Source organism: Corvus moneduloides, chromosome 6 (assembly GCF_009650955.1).
Source record: "Corvus moneduloides isolate bCorMon1 chromosome 6, bCorMon1.pri, whole genome shotgun sequence".
NCBI lineage: Eukaryota > Metazoa > Chordata > Aves > Passeriformes > Corvidae > Corvus > Corvus moneduloides.
Window position 1 is genome coordinate 16124443 of NC_045481.1, and position 12780 is coordinate 16137222.

At 40.8% G+C, this 12780-nt stretch overlaps 1 long non-coding RNA gene across 1 annotated transcript; it reads right to left on the bottom strand.

Annotated features, from left to right (window-relative positions):
* Nucleotides 1-2287: 2287 nt before the first annotated feature.
* LOC116445799 lies at nt 2288-12600 on the bottom strand. Its single transcript, XR_004240883.1, has 2 exons — nt 3525-12600; nt 2288-2429 (listed from the first exon to the last, which is right to left on the bottom strand). It is a non-coding gene; the product is annotated as an uncharacterized LOC116445799 (long non-coding RNA).
* Between the last annotated feature and the right edge of the window lie 180 nt (nt 12601-12780).

The window sequence follows — 12780 nt, forward strand, 5'->3', positions numbered from 1 at the left end:
CAATTCCCTTTGTCCCCTTAGGGATGAAAGGACAAGTGTTTGCTTTCAACTGAGGAAATGCTCTGACATCAATGCCCCTCTACGGCCATTCTATTTCTAAAGCTTCTGTTTGCAAAGCTGAGCAAAGTTTGGCCGGCTGACTTCTTTTGCTCTCTGCAAGTACCTCCTATACTTGAGGAGAAAATTCAGGATCATCTGAAAAAAAGTTACACGCATCACACATCAACACGTAGCTGAAGTGATACCACTATTACCATGTGAGTCATTACACAACCATTTACTGGAGAAAAGGCTCATGTTTCCAGTTTTTTCTTATGCCCCTACCACTAATGCCTGAGTGTCTGTACCTCACTTACCACTTGAGTCAAGGTCAGGTGAATATAAGAATGGCATAAGTCAGAAGATTCCTGAACTCCTGACATGCTGGGAAGATTTAAAGAGTACCTAAAATCATATCTCGTATGACAGCATTTCTTATTCATGTTTTATTGAAGCGAAAGTCAGTCAATGAAGTAAAGTGCACATGCAACTCTACTACTATCTCTTACTTTCTACCATTTTTATCCAATGAATTTAGTACATATCCTAAAGGGAACTCTGGAGCTGCCAGCATGTCTGTGTACATTTAATAAAATGAAAGTAAACCAAAGTAGATAGAACCTAGAAAAACAAAGAGCAAATGCTGCTCTATTCTCAGTTCAATCCATGTTTCTCGGCCCATCTGGCACTTAAAGCCACCTTTATGCTTCCACAAACCGAAGGCCATATGAACAAGATTATATCCCAAGATAAAAATGCACATCCCCAGAGTGTGAGACCTAGATTAAACCATTCAACAGGTATTCATCCCTGTCCTGCCAACATAAAATGCAGCAGCAAGCAGGCACTTTCTGCCAGTATAACCCATTTATTCTATCACTAACCCACCACATGTCTGCAGTCCCTGTCCAGGTTGCTTACATTGGGGCTGACATTCACTCAGACCTTGACCATACCCAGCTTTAACACCATGGTGGGACACACCCAGTGACCGAGAGCTGACCACTTTAGTATTCACGGAGTGCAGACCATCACTAGGTTTTACTTTTTATGACTGCAGCCAACTAGTTTTAAAAGTAGTTACCTGGTACCCAAGTCAGGATTTTAATACAGAACATAAATCCCAGCAGATGCTGGAAAAATGCACCCAAAAAGCTGGATAAATATTTGGCCAGAGGATCCAACCTCCCAGGCTGGCTACTTTAAAACATCAGCTGCAGCAAGACAAAAACAATTTGCAGATTCTCATGAAGTAATTCATCAGAGTATGTAGCTCACAACTAATAAGCAACACTCTGCTAGACTTAGCATACCTCAAGCCTAAGCACACATGATTTCAAAACAATGAGCTTGTGACCATATCAGGGTATCTAAATTTCTGTACTACCCTGCCTACAAAGGCATCCATCCCTCCCAGCCAAGATGCTAACATTGGCAGAAGCCAATAGGCTGACAGTGAGTCTTGCCACTCTTTTCATTCCCTGACCCGGTGGGAGCCTTCCCTTTCTTCAGCAAGCAGCAAGAACTGATGTGACTACTCAGATCTGAGAAAAAGTAAAGAAAGAATTCTGTTCAGACCAGGGGTGTGGTTGGTGTCACAGCCAGCACCATCTCACCTTGCAGTCTCCCTAGGGCAGACTCTGGCTTTCCAGCAGCCAGATTAATACCTCCTAACCCACATTAACCTATACATTCCCTCATCCATCACCCCAGGAAACTATGAGGCCCTTGTCCAACACATTTAAAAGTGGCACAGCTGCAAAGGGTACAACAATACCAAAGAGCAACATCAGAATTGTGAAAGATACAAGTGATCGTAGATAAATGTATTCCAAAGTTTAATAACATGGCAGGCAGTACAACTCTAAATAGTCAGTTAAGGCACACTGTAATAAAAAGTTAGGGACACAGAAATGCAAGTTGACTCCTCATGTGTGAGGCTGTAAATACCACCTGAAACAAAAAAAGACCTTTCTCTCACAATGCTATCAGAAATCCCGTGTTACCCAAAACTTCAGCATTAACCTAACGCAGGGTTTGGATGCTCGAGGCACAAGCTCTGGCGTGCCCCAGGTCAGAGTCAGTCCAGCTGCGTTACCTCCACGCGTCGCTGAAGTGGCTTCGGCATCAGGAAAAGGGCTGCTTGCCGGGCTAGCTAGCTGGCTTCTCGGCAGAGGAAACATAGCATGAGCCAGTGGTATCAGCTCACTTAGCTCGGAGACAAAGGAAGAAAGAGGCTGTTCAGGTCTGACTCCTAACAGGTTTATTGTTGGAAGTTTCACAACCCAAACGAGCTCGGAAGGCTGGAATGCGATGTGATGGGAATGATGGGATTATGACGGGATCCTCCCTTGAGGCTCATCCTCAGTTTTATAGGGAATTTGAAAACCCTGGTGAAATGGGAAAACAACCAATGAGTTACAAGCCAGGGGGAGGATACAATGTAACAAGAACCACTGTAGGGGGGAACCGAGAGGCGAGAGTTACAACAGAACCAATGAACAACTGAGTAACCGAGAATTTTCCAGAACCGGGGGAGGTGGCACCGCCCAGGGGGTGCGTCTTAGGCTTCTGAGCCGCCCTTCGACCGACCCTCTGAGTCTGCCTCTTCGGGAAGCTCGATCCAGGGGAGGGGCTGGGATTGATTGGCATCACGCAGCCCCAGCCCCGCAGCGAGCCGGGTTGCGCCAACGCTAACCCCCGATTTCCAGTGCTGTGTTGTAACAGCTTACCCAGCCAGGCCCTTCCTATGTGGCTCCTCCAGAGCAGACAGTGCCTCACAGCGCTCAGCTCAACAAGAGCAACCAGAAAGTCACGACTGACACCATAAAGATGTTAGTTCCACATATGGTTGCAGCTCACACTTCATTAGTGCCTGTTCCTAAAGGACAAATTTATCTGCTGCTCTGACGCTCTGCTGCTCATGCCTGCCTAACCATATTGCAGGCAACACGACTAACCCAACAGCACTTTGGTTCCAAGAAATTCCATGCTCCATGTAATTTACTTATCTGGTGAAAAATCATACGCTGGCAAAACCCTTTCAAAGGCATTCATAGCAAATGGGATGTCTCATGAGGTCTGTAATATTGCTAAGCACTAGTGGCTGACACCACTGGATGTCTACACAAGCCTGGAAGTCGCCCTCCCACTTGCCAGGTCCGTGGGCCCAAAGGGACACTCTCAGGGTGGGCAGTCACAGGCCTCTCACAGGCAGAACACCCTGAGAACTTGGGTATTTTTTTCCTACTGTAATTTATTGCCAGTTAACATCAACTTCTGATTGCTCATCTGAGTGCTGGGGGGTGGGTGGGAAAGCATAAACACCTCCTTGAACAGCTCTCCTCCCCCTTTCTAATTTCAGCTTCTCATGGGTCACAGACCAGCTACAGTCAGCCCGTGCCACTGCCCTGCCGAGCCAGTGGATGAGGCAGGGGCTTGGGGTTGCATGGTAACGATCCCACCTCCTGCTCTTTCCTTCTTACTGTTTTTCCATTGCCTCTCCATGTCTTCATGTTTCCAGCTCAGTGTGCCCAGTCACTGTTCCTCAGATGGGTCCTCACCCTGGTGTGAGATGCCCACAGCCATCTTCCCGCAAAGGATCCCTCCTTTGGCGTGGGTCACCTTCCAAGAGCAGCAGCCCTCACAGCATGGTGCCTCTGGTCCCCCGCAGCTGCCATTCCTGCTCAAAGGCATCAGTGCTGATGGCCACAGGCTGCCCACGCCACGGGCTGCCCATTCCAGTCAGCAACACCACAGGGCTGGCGATGGCCACCTGCCGGGCAGGGCAGGCCGCAGCCCCCACTGCCCACACACAGCACATGGCCATGCAGCGCCCAGCTGTTCTGCACCACACAGCTTCAAAGTTAGAGACAAACTATTAAGAAAAAAAAAAAAAGAAAAAGAAACAAAAAGCAATCTCAGTCTACCCTTGCTCTTACACCACTAGATAAGTCAAAAAATTGAATACTAAAGTAGAACAGCACTAATACTTTAGCAGTCTTTGACATGAAATTGTGGAAAATCCTCTCATGATTTACTTTGGATTTGTTTATCTGTTCTAGATTTATTCTAGATTTCTCCCCCTGTAGATTTCCATTTGTTTTAACACATATACTAAAACTGGGCTGCTATTGCTATGCAAATTGTTTAATTCAGATTTCTTTTTATAGTAGCTTTTGTTTCAAAGGCTTGCATAACTTGCTAAGGAACTCATGCTTTAAAAAGATACATACTGAAAACAAATTAACATTTTCTGCAGGAGGTTTCAAATAACTGTACAGAGGGGAACTAAAAAGGAAAAAATCAATTATCCTTTTAAGTGGGGTATCGGAAGTGAGACTTTTTAAGTTACTTGAAGGTTATAATGGATGAGTTTGTTCAGACGCAGAATGCAATTTCAAACACAATGCAATTTCAGAAGCAAAAGTTTCCTTGGTTCCAATAATGTACTTTCCTGAAAAGAGACTTTATTTGGACCAGAGACACACAAACATCCCACGTTTCCAAAGAAGCTTCCTTAATGTCTACAGTGAACTACATCATCAATGTTGTTTGGCTTTCAAAGCCTCAGCCTCAGACCATCCTGAGACATAACACGTGCCCTGCGGCCACAAGTGCAGACTTTGAGTCTTCATGGTGCTCTATGTTCTAGAGCACAGAACCTGGAACTAGGCAGGCAAGTGAACGTGGCAGGCAAGACATCACACAAACACATGGCATAAACATGAGTTGGGTTTGTAGGACAAAGAATTGGTCTTCACTAATACTAGCCATACCAGTTCTGATTTCTGGCCAACTTGTATCCCACACTCTGCCTTTTCTTCTTTTTTGATTTGCTTTTTTGTCTAATCAAAATGGCTTGCACTTGCATTTATATTGGGAATTCTTTTCAAGCACGTAACAGGCACAGAGGAAGTGTTTGCACTGAAATTCATTGCTTACTTTCATCTGATCATTGCAGGAGAATGTACTTTTCATCTCCAAACTACAATGTGGTCTACCACGTTCTTTTAATGATGTAGCTAGTAGTAACTAGCCAAGAGGATTCTGAAATTAGTTATTTCTGCAGTTTCTGGATACAATGAAAAGCACTCAAAAATATGTAGAACCTCCTTGATATTTTACCATTGAAGACAGCATTATTATCTTCAGGAATGCAATATTCTGAAAAGACAGTTCTGCCCATCAAATTTCACCAAAAGTCATGGAAAATTAGACATGTTTTTTATTCCTAGAAGACTAGAACCAAGGAAAAAACTTTATGCTTCAAACAGTGACTGACAGTCTTTGTAGCTTCCACACATTTTGTGACTGTATTATTGAGATGTTTATTCCATGAATTGCAGAAGTTTAATCAGACAGTAAAGTTAAAGAACAAGCAGCAATGCAGGGGCAGACAATTTCTATTAGGCTAATATCCCATTTCTTGACTGAAGCATTGCAATCAAGGACAGCCTTGCCTCATATGGGCATCCACACATCCCCAAAGAACAGCAACTCCTCTCTCAATAAACAGTCAATACACCACAAGTGTTACGAGATAACCCCCAAGCTTTCTGAGCTACTGAGACTCTACATCCTAATTTTGGCTTCATTTCAGAACTGCCACTGGCACAAACTGAAAAGACTAGAAAAGAAAAACAACAAAGCATTGAGTTGACTAAAAGAGCTCACAAAAAACCCCCAAAAAGCAGAGCTTCTGAGTGTCCCAAGAGAACCAAGGTGTCTGAAAGAACCAGAATGTATGGAACTGTAAACTGGAGCAAGAAATTCAAGGATGCTGCTTTAATGTACTCTTCTCTCGAGCTTAGTCTCCCTAAATAAAAAAATAAATAAAAAAGGGCATTTGAGACAACCACCCATCCACTGTATCCATGAATAAACAGAGACTTCTAAGGGGAAGAAATGCACAGAGAACTCTGGAGATATGGTGCAGAAATCCAGAAGATACCAAGGGAAAATCTCAACTTCTCATGTTCTGGATCACATCCTCCACTTTCCATAGGCAGCAAAGGAGCACTAGGCTTCTATTCACCTGCATGATATACCTGGTGTTAGTAAAAGCGTAAGTGCTCTTCTATCCACACACTGCAGCAGATGATAGAGTAGAAGACGTCTACCCATCCAACTAAGAGAAAAAAGCCCAGAGGAGGTAGTTAGGCTAAAGCAGAGTATTATAAAAATACATCACAAATAGGCTGAAGCTGACAATCCAGAAAGTAATTCTTAAGTATATGCCACAGCAGTATAATCAGACAGCCAAGCAGGAATCTGCCTGTCTTCACCCCTTCCATCTTTCCCCCTCATCTTCCCTGAAGCATACCATTTATCAGCATACAGAGATGCCCAATCAGACTAGATATTAGAGGTGTCTTGCTACTAAATTTCAGCTGCTTGCATAGTGACAAAAGCTACTTACCAACTCCAGGGCAACAAATTTGCTAGACAATCAAAAAAAGAAAACTTGGAGTCAAAACCAAGCAGTTGACTTGACAGTTTTCAAAATAATGTAAACAATGCTATATTTCAGCTGTTCTCATCAGTCACACAAAAGAAGCCAAAGCTCTGTGCAATAAACAGTGTGTAGCACTATTAGGAGAGAGATTTTACACTTGTACATACATCAGTAGACAGCAGACTTTCAAAGTGTAATACCCTATTCAGAGATTTCCCTGCATCTGCCCTCTTAGAGCCACAATACATAGAAGATGTGGCAGAGCATTTGCAATCAGAAATCAAGGCTTACAGAAGTACACACTTAGGAAATTAGTACTGTTTTAAACACTGTTTCAGAAAGCTCACGGAATTTAAAAAAAGGCAATACCATAATGAAAATCCATTTAACACTAAAAACATTTTTCAGTATTGAGCAGCCCAACTATAAAAATTCTCTCTAGTTCTGGATTTCATAGAATTACATATGATTGAACTATCTAATGAATAATTAAGTGAAAGAATGGTATGATCAATATAATGAAATAAAAAGCAGAAGTAAATATCTGTTAGTCCAACAAGTTACACAAAGCTGTGTATTCAAAACCACACAGACTAACACTTTGACCAGTGACAGTGGAGCGCTGCATTTGCTAGAACTTTATGAATAGACAAGAAACAAAGAGTCTTGTAACTTCTTGTTGTTGGCGTCAACCCAGTATCAGTTGATAAAGTGGAAGTTTCCAAGAATAGCCATGATTTGCCTTTAGTGCTCTTCTCTGTATCGATACCAAGCCTCATTTTTGCTTCTCTCACCATGAGACCGTACAAAATTTCCATTTGCAACCTGGTGTCCCTAGCCCTGCCCTTAGCCATAACCTGAACTATGAATCAAATAAATCACCCAGCACAGAACACTTCATAAACAACTTGCAGCCATCAAACCTAGACCTGCAGACTCTGCTGTGTGATCAATGAATTTAATTCTTTATGATGCTGTTCATAATCCTAACCTAATCTCATCCTGGAAAAAAAACATACACCATTATCTTCTGACATGACAGGCCTGAAGAAGCTGAAAAATTAGCCACTAAAACTTTCCAATGCTTAAACTCATGCTTAATTCTATGGGGAATAATTGACAAGACATCAGTAACTCTCTCAAGCAAAGCAGAACACCATGTCCCTAGAAAAGTCATCACAGTTTTGGTTATTTCTCCTTCCTTCCATGTTGCCTAAAGCTCTTTCTTCACTCCATCCATACTGTATTTCCAAACCAAGAACACCAAGGCAGATATCCTTTCCCAGTCTCAAAGAAATGCTCAATTTCAAAGAAAACATATTGCCCCCTGACTAGATGAATTGTTTTAGAACCACTTCAGCATTGTAAGAGCCTATGTTCTGACAAGCAAAGGAAAATTCCATTCACAGATCAAAAAATAACTGTATAATTTGGAAGCTATTTGTTTCTTAGAAAACAATCAATGGAACAGTCCTGCCAATGTAGGAGTAAAATTACCAGAAGCACTCAAGTGCTGTACTCCTAGGTATGTAACTATTGACTTGTATATACGGCTCACACAATGCAGTCTCTAGCTGTTTCTGAGATCATGCACACATGCATTAGAAATACGATCTTCGATTTTGTGTTCTATAAAAACATAATGTAATTACCCATTTCCATACATGAGCTTAAAGGCACTCATTTTTGTATGTAAATAGCAGGAAGGCTACTACTCATGTTCAAAATGTTCAGTCTTTCCAACAGGCTCCTTGAACACAGAGCTATGATTTCCTTCATTGGATATTCTCATACCTCCAACACCAGTACTCTTTTTTTTTAAGGTGACTTTTTGCATCAAGCTGTCATCTATGACATAAAACTTGTGTGTGTGTGAAATTAAGACCACACTTTGTCACTGGCCAAAGGCAATGCACAATATTGCAGGAAATAAAATCTGTGATGTGATGTGATGTGATGCCATGTGATGGCACGACTTTGTTGCTTTTTCATAACTGGGTTCTTAAAACAGTTAGACCAGACTACACAGAATGGACAATTAAGTGTGGTTTTGCAGGATGAGACTGTCATGCAGGCATTTTACAGCTATTCAGCTTGGAAGGTATGGGCTACATACATGCTATCTAACATTTTCCAGTTTAACACTTCCTTTTCTTTTTGTCTCTCCATACAAGAACCAGAATAATTTTACCTGAGGAAAAATATTAACAGTCCTGTCCTTCCAACCAATGGAGCAGTAACCTATGGGCTACTCAAATAACTTTTTAAAAATTCAAGAATTAAATAAAAACCAATTTTTTATTTACAGAAGTAAATAAAATCATATTTCACACAACAACAAAAGTAGTATTTTGACACTCCTGGAAGAGAAATCAGAACTATGGGAAGTCACTACTGAACTTCTACAATAAACACAATGTTAACTATTCAAGTCATTAGTACACAGAAACACAAAAGCTGTGCTGAAAAACTGTTACCATCAACTCCAAAAGGAAGCACATTATGTTTGCAATATCAGAGTGTTTTTGGACTGCAACAGAAACTAAATTTAGACCCAGTTACATAAAAAATACTAATAGCCTTAACACTTTTAATCAGCATAAGAGGTTTAGAGATACACAAATGATTTAAAGTCTGATGACTAGTTTTATACTGCTTTTGCAATATTGTGCATTAGTAAAGTCAGTGAGATTATGAAAGAAATACTAAAGCATAATAAAATTACATAAAACATGAAAAGCAGGCTATACAGAGTGACTCCAAACATTGATGCTAAGAGAAATTTTACCAGAGTATTTCAAAAACGTAACTTCTCTATAGATTCTTGCAGCATAAAGATTAATCTAACCAGGTAATGCAAACCAAGTACTGGTAGGTTCAGAAAATAGGTTGGACGCTTTATAAATGCAGTATTAACTTGTGTGATCCTCCAAAGAGCAAAGAATAAAACACTTACTATCTTCATACTGTTGCAAACTGCTGATCCATGACAAGCACAACAGCACAAAGCAATCTGGCAGCCTTTCAAATGCCGAGTCTGGCATGGTGACGGGCAATATGCTCCGCCAGCTGTGCAACTCCTTCAGGAGCTGCAAAACAGCAGAAGAAGTAATTCCCTGATGATTTGTCAGAGCAGTTCATTACCATGTCTTGCAGAGCACCTGCCAATAATTTATGAAGTATTGATTACATCACACTCAGGGGTTTTTGCTCCATGAAAGTTAAACAAGTTCTCTGAAAACAACCAAAGATACAATAATAGTGCACTAACAGAAATAATTACTTGGATATGGTATATCTGTTGCCCCAGACACATGGTAAAATTACAAAATGATTGGCAATGTTATCGCACCCAATCTCACACTTTTTGATATGTAATCCACACCATGAAAACATTTTCAGGTTCACATCATGAAGCATATGCAACAGGCTAGTTAGATAATTGTGGGTAACGTTGTTTTTTTTTTTTGCTGACCATTTTTTCTTTATTTGACCAGTTCATTGCAGTGGCATCAGAAAACATTCCTTAGAAGGCTGTTCCTGTCGCTGTGTCCTAGGCAGATACAGAAATTAAACAGTGATGATTAAGTTCTAACTACATCCTTTCCTTTCAAGGATCTTTCAAAATCCTCTTGTACAATTTTACTGCAAAATTTGAGTGTTACCACTGATAACAACGTATTACCTACCTGCTTCAGAATTATTGCTGAAAAACTTTGGCAATAACAGCTGAGATGAGCACACTATAAAACTTATACAGACGGATTTAAAAGATTAAACACCCACAATTTGACACAACTACTGTAAAATAAGGTATACTGGAAAATAACGTATGATACTTGTGTGGTCAGTCACATTTTTGCTCTTTCTACAAAAATATAAAGAGCTGGAGAAGAAGTAGTTCTCTGGATTAGATTAACTGCAACGGTTTTACATAAAACTGCAACCTTCAACCCCAATAAAACCTTATCTTTCAACCTCTAGACTATTACTGATTTTTTCTTTGCTAGAACTCAGTGATCCAAACTGCCTCACTCCAAATTAAGAGTTCTTGTTCTGATTTACAGAGCTGGAAAGCAGTTGAGTAAATGACTGTGTATCACAACGTAGTTCAGAACTGGTGAGACAACTAAACAAGACTTCTTGCAGACAAGGTAACTGAGTTAAGTGACAGCTTTAAGAAGGTACCAATGAAACCACCGCTTGAGAAATCGATCACTCCAAGAGCTGTTGCTTAACAGCTGTGTTGTTAAGAGTTCATTCTTCACACCTATATATTCCTATAAACTAATTAGCCACAAACAAAGGAAAAAATAATTTGTTACATCTAAAAATAAAAACCTTCAACATTTTGAAGATGGAATTTTTATTTACTTGCAAAAGTTCTGACATTGTTATTGACACTAAATGTTATGCTTTATTTTCTACATCTTAAATACCAGCAAGGGCATAGCAGCCACCACTACACAACATGATTAATTCTCTCCGTTAGTTTACCATGTAATTTTCCAGAGTCAGTTTTACAAAAACGGTATCAGCCTTGGGCCAAGTTCAACAGCAAGCTTGTGGTTTGGGTTGTATTATTTTTTAACTGAAATGACCACCATTGCAAATTTCTTTAGACTCATTTGTCAAAAGTAGCTTTTAGAGAAGTTTTTATCACTTCCAAAAAGCTGCACTGAAAATTAAAAATATTTAAGAAAAGCCTGCACAACCAAAATAATGTATTTTCTCATTAGCAAAATTGGTGACTGCCAGATTGCAGTTACAAACTACACTTTTTTGCAGATGTTTAGCTCATTATCATTCAGCTGTTGAATCACAGATGCAGCTTGCATCACCTAAGAGGATTATGCAACAACAGGCAGGTTTTTACTGCTTAAAGCTCATACAGCAAACTTGCTTCTTCTAACCTTTAGAGTTTGTATGGATCCTTCTCTTCCAGGAAAACAGTTAGAGAGCTTACTGGAAGTTCTACTAAATAATGCAGGAGGTGAGGTTGTTTTTTGGATTTTTTACTTTTTGTCACAGTGGTAATACATAACCTATCAAAGACAGTAAAATTTGAAGTTCACTGCACGAAACAATCTTGTTTTCCCACATACTCATAACTAATTCCTCTTCTACCACTGTGAGGAAGTGTTATTGAGCTGAAAGGAAGGATCCATTCCCTTACCATGGAACTGCAACCACTCCTCAGAGCTCCTCTGCCAGAAAACTCTAAGACAGAATTAAGAATTTAATTAATGTAATGAATGTAGTTGATCTCAAACAACATGCTCTTTCATCCCTTGGTTAATACTGGTCCAGCAGTGTGATGTACATTAACAGTTCACAACATATACTGTTTATTATGCCATTTTATATCATCCAAACCATTCAATGAAGTATTTGTCCTTCCAGTACCCTTCATGGAAATGAGTTTCTACAAAAACTTGTGTTGTTATACTGGAAGCTTTCAACTTCATTAGAAATAAAAAAAGTACTCTTAAAAAGATGATTAGTGCTCACTTCAACTTTGGCTAACCACCCTGGTCTGTACTTGAAGGAAACAAGCCATGCAACAAGACTCCCAAAATAAATGCTGGTGATGTAGGATAGACATGATCTGGCAATGTGCTCTTGCAACCCAAAGAGCCAATTGTATCCTGGACTGCATACAAAGCAGCGTGGGCAGCAGAGTGAGGGAGGGGATTCTGCCCTCTCCTCCACTCTGGTGAGACCCCACCTGAAACATTGCATCCAGCTCTGGGGTCCGCAGCACAGGAAGGACATGGACCTGATGGAGCAACTGCAGAAGAGGGCCACGAAGATGATCAGGGGGCTGGAGCACCTCTCCCATGAAGGCAGGCTCAGAGAGCTGGGGTGGTCTAGACTGGGAAAGAGAAACCTCTGGGGAAACCTTAGAGCACCTTCCAGTACTTAAAGGGGTCCTACAGAAGAGCTGGAGAGAAGACTTTTTACAAGGGCATGAAGTGAAAGGACAACAGGGAATGGCTTTAAACCAAAAGAGAGTACATTTAGATTAGGTACTAGGAAGAAATTCTTCAGAGTGGGGGTGACGTACTGGCACAGGTTGCCCAGAGAAGTTGTGGATGGCTCATCTCTGGAAGTGTTCAAGGCCAGGTTGGATGGTGCTTTGAGCAACCTGGTCTAGTGGAAGGTGTCCCTGCCCGTGGCAGGGCGCTGAAACAAGATGATCTTTAAGGCCCTTTCCAAACCAAACCATTCTATGATTCTATGAAATTTTGATCTTTGTATTATATCTCTTATCCAATCAAAAA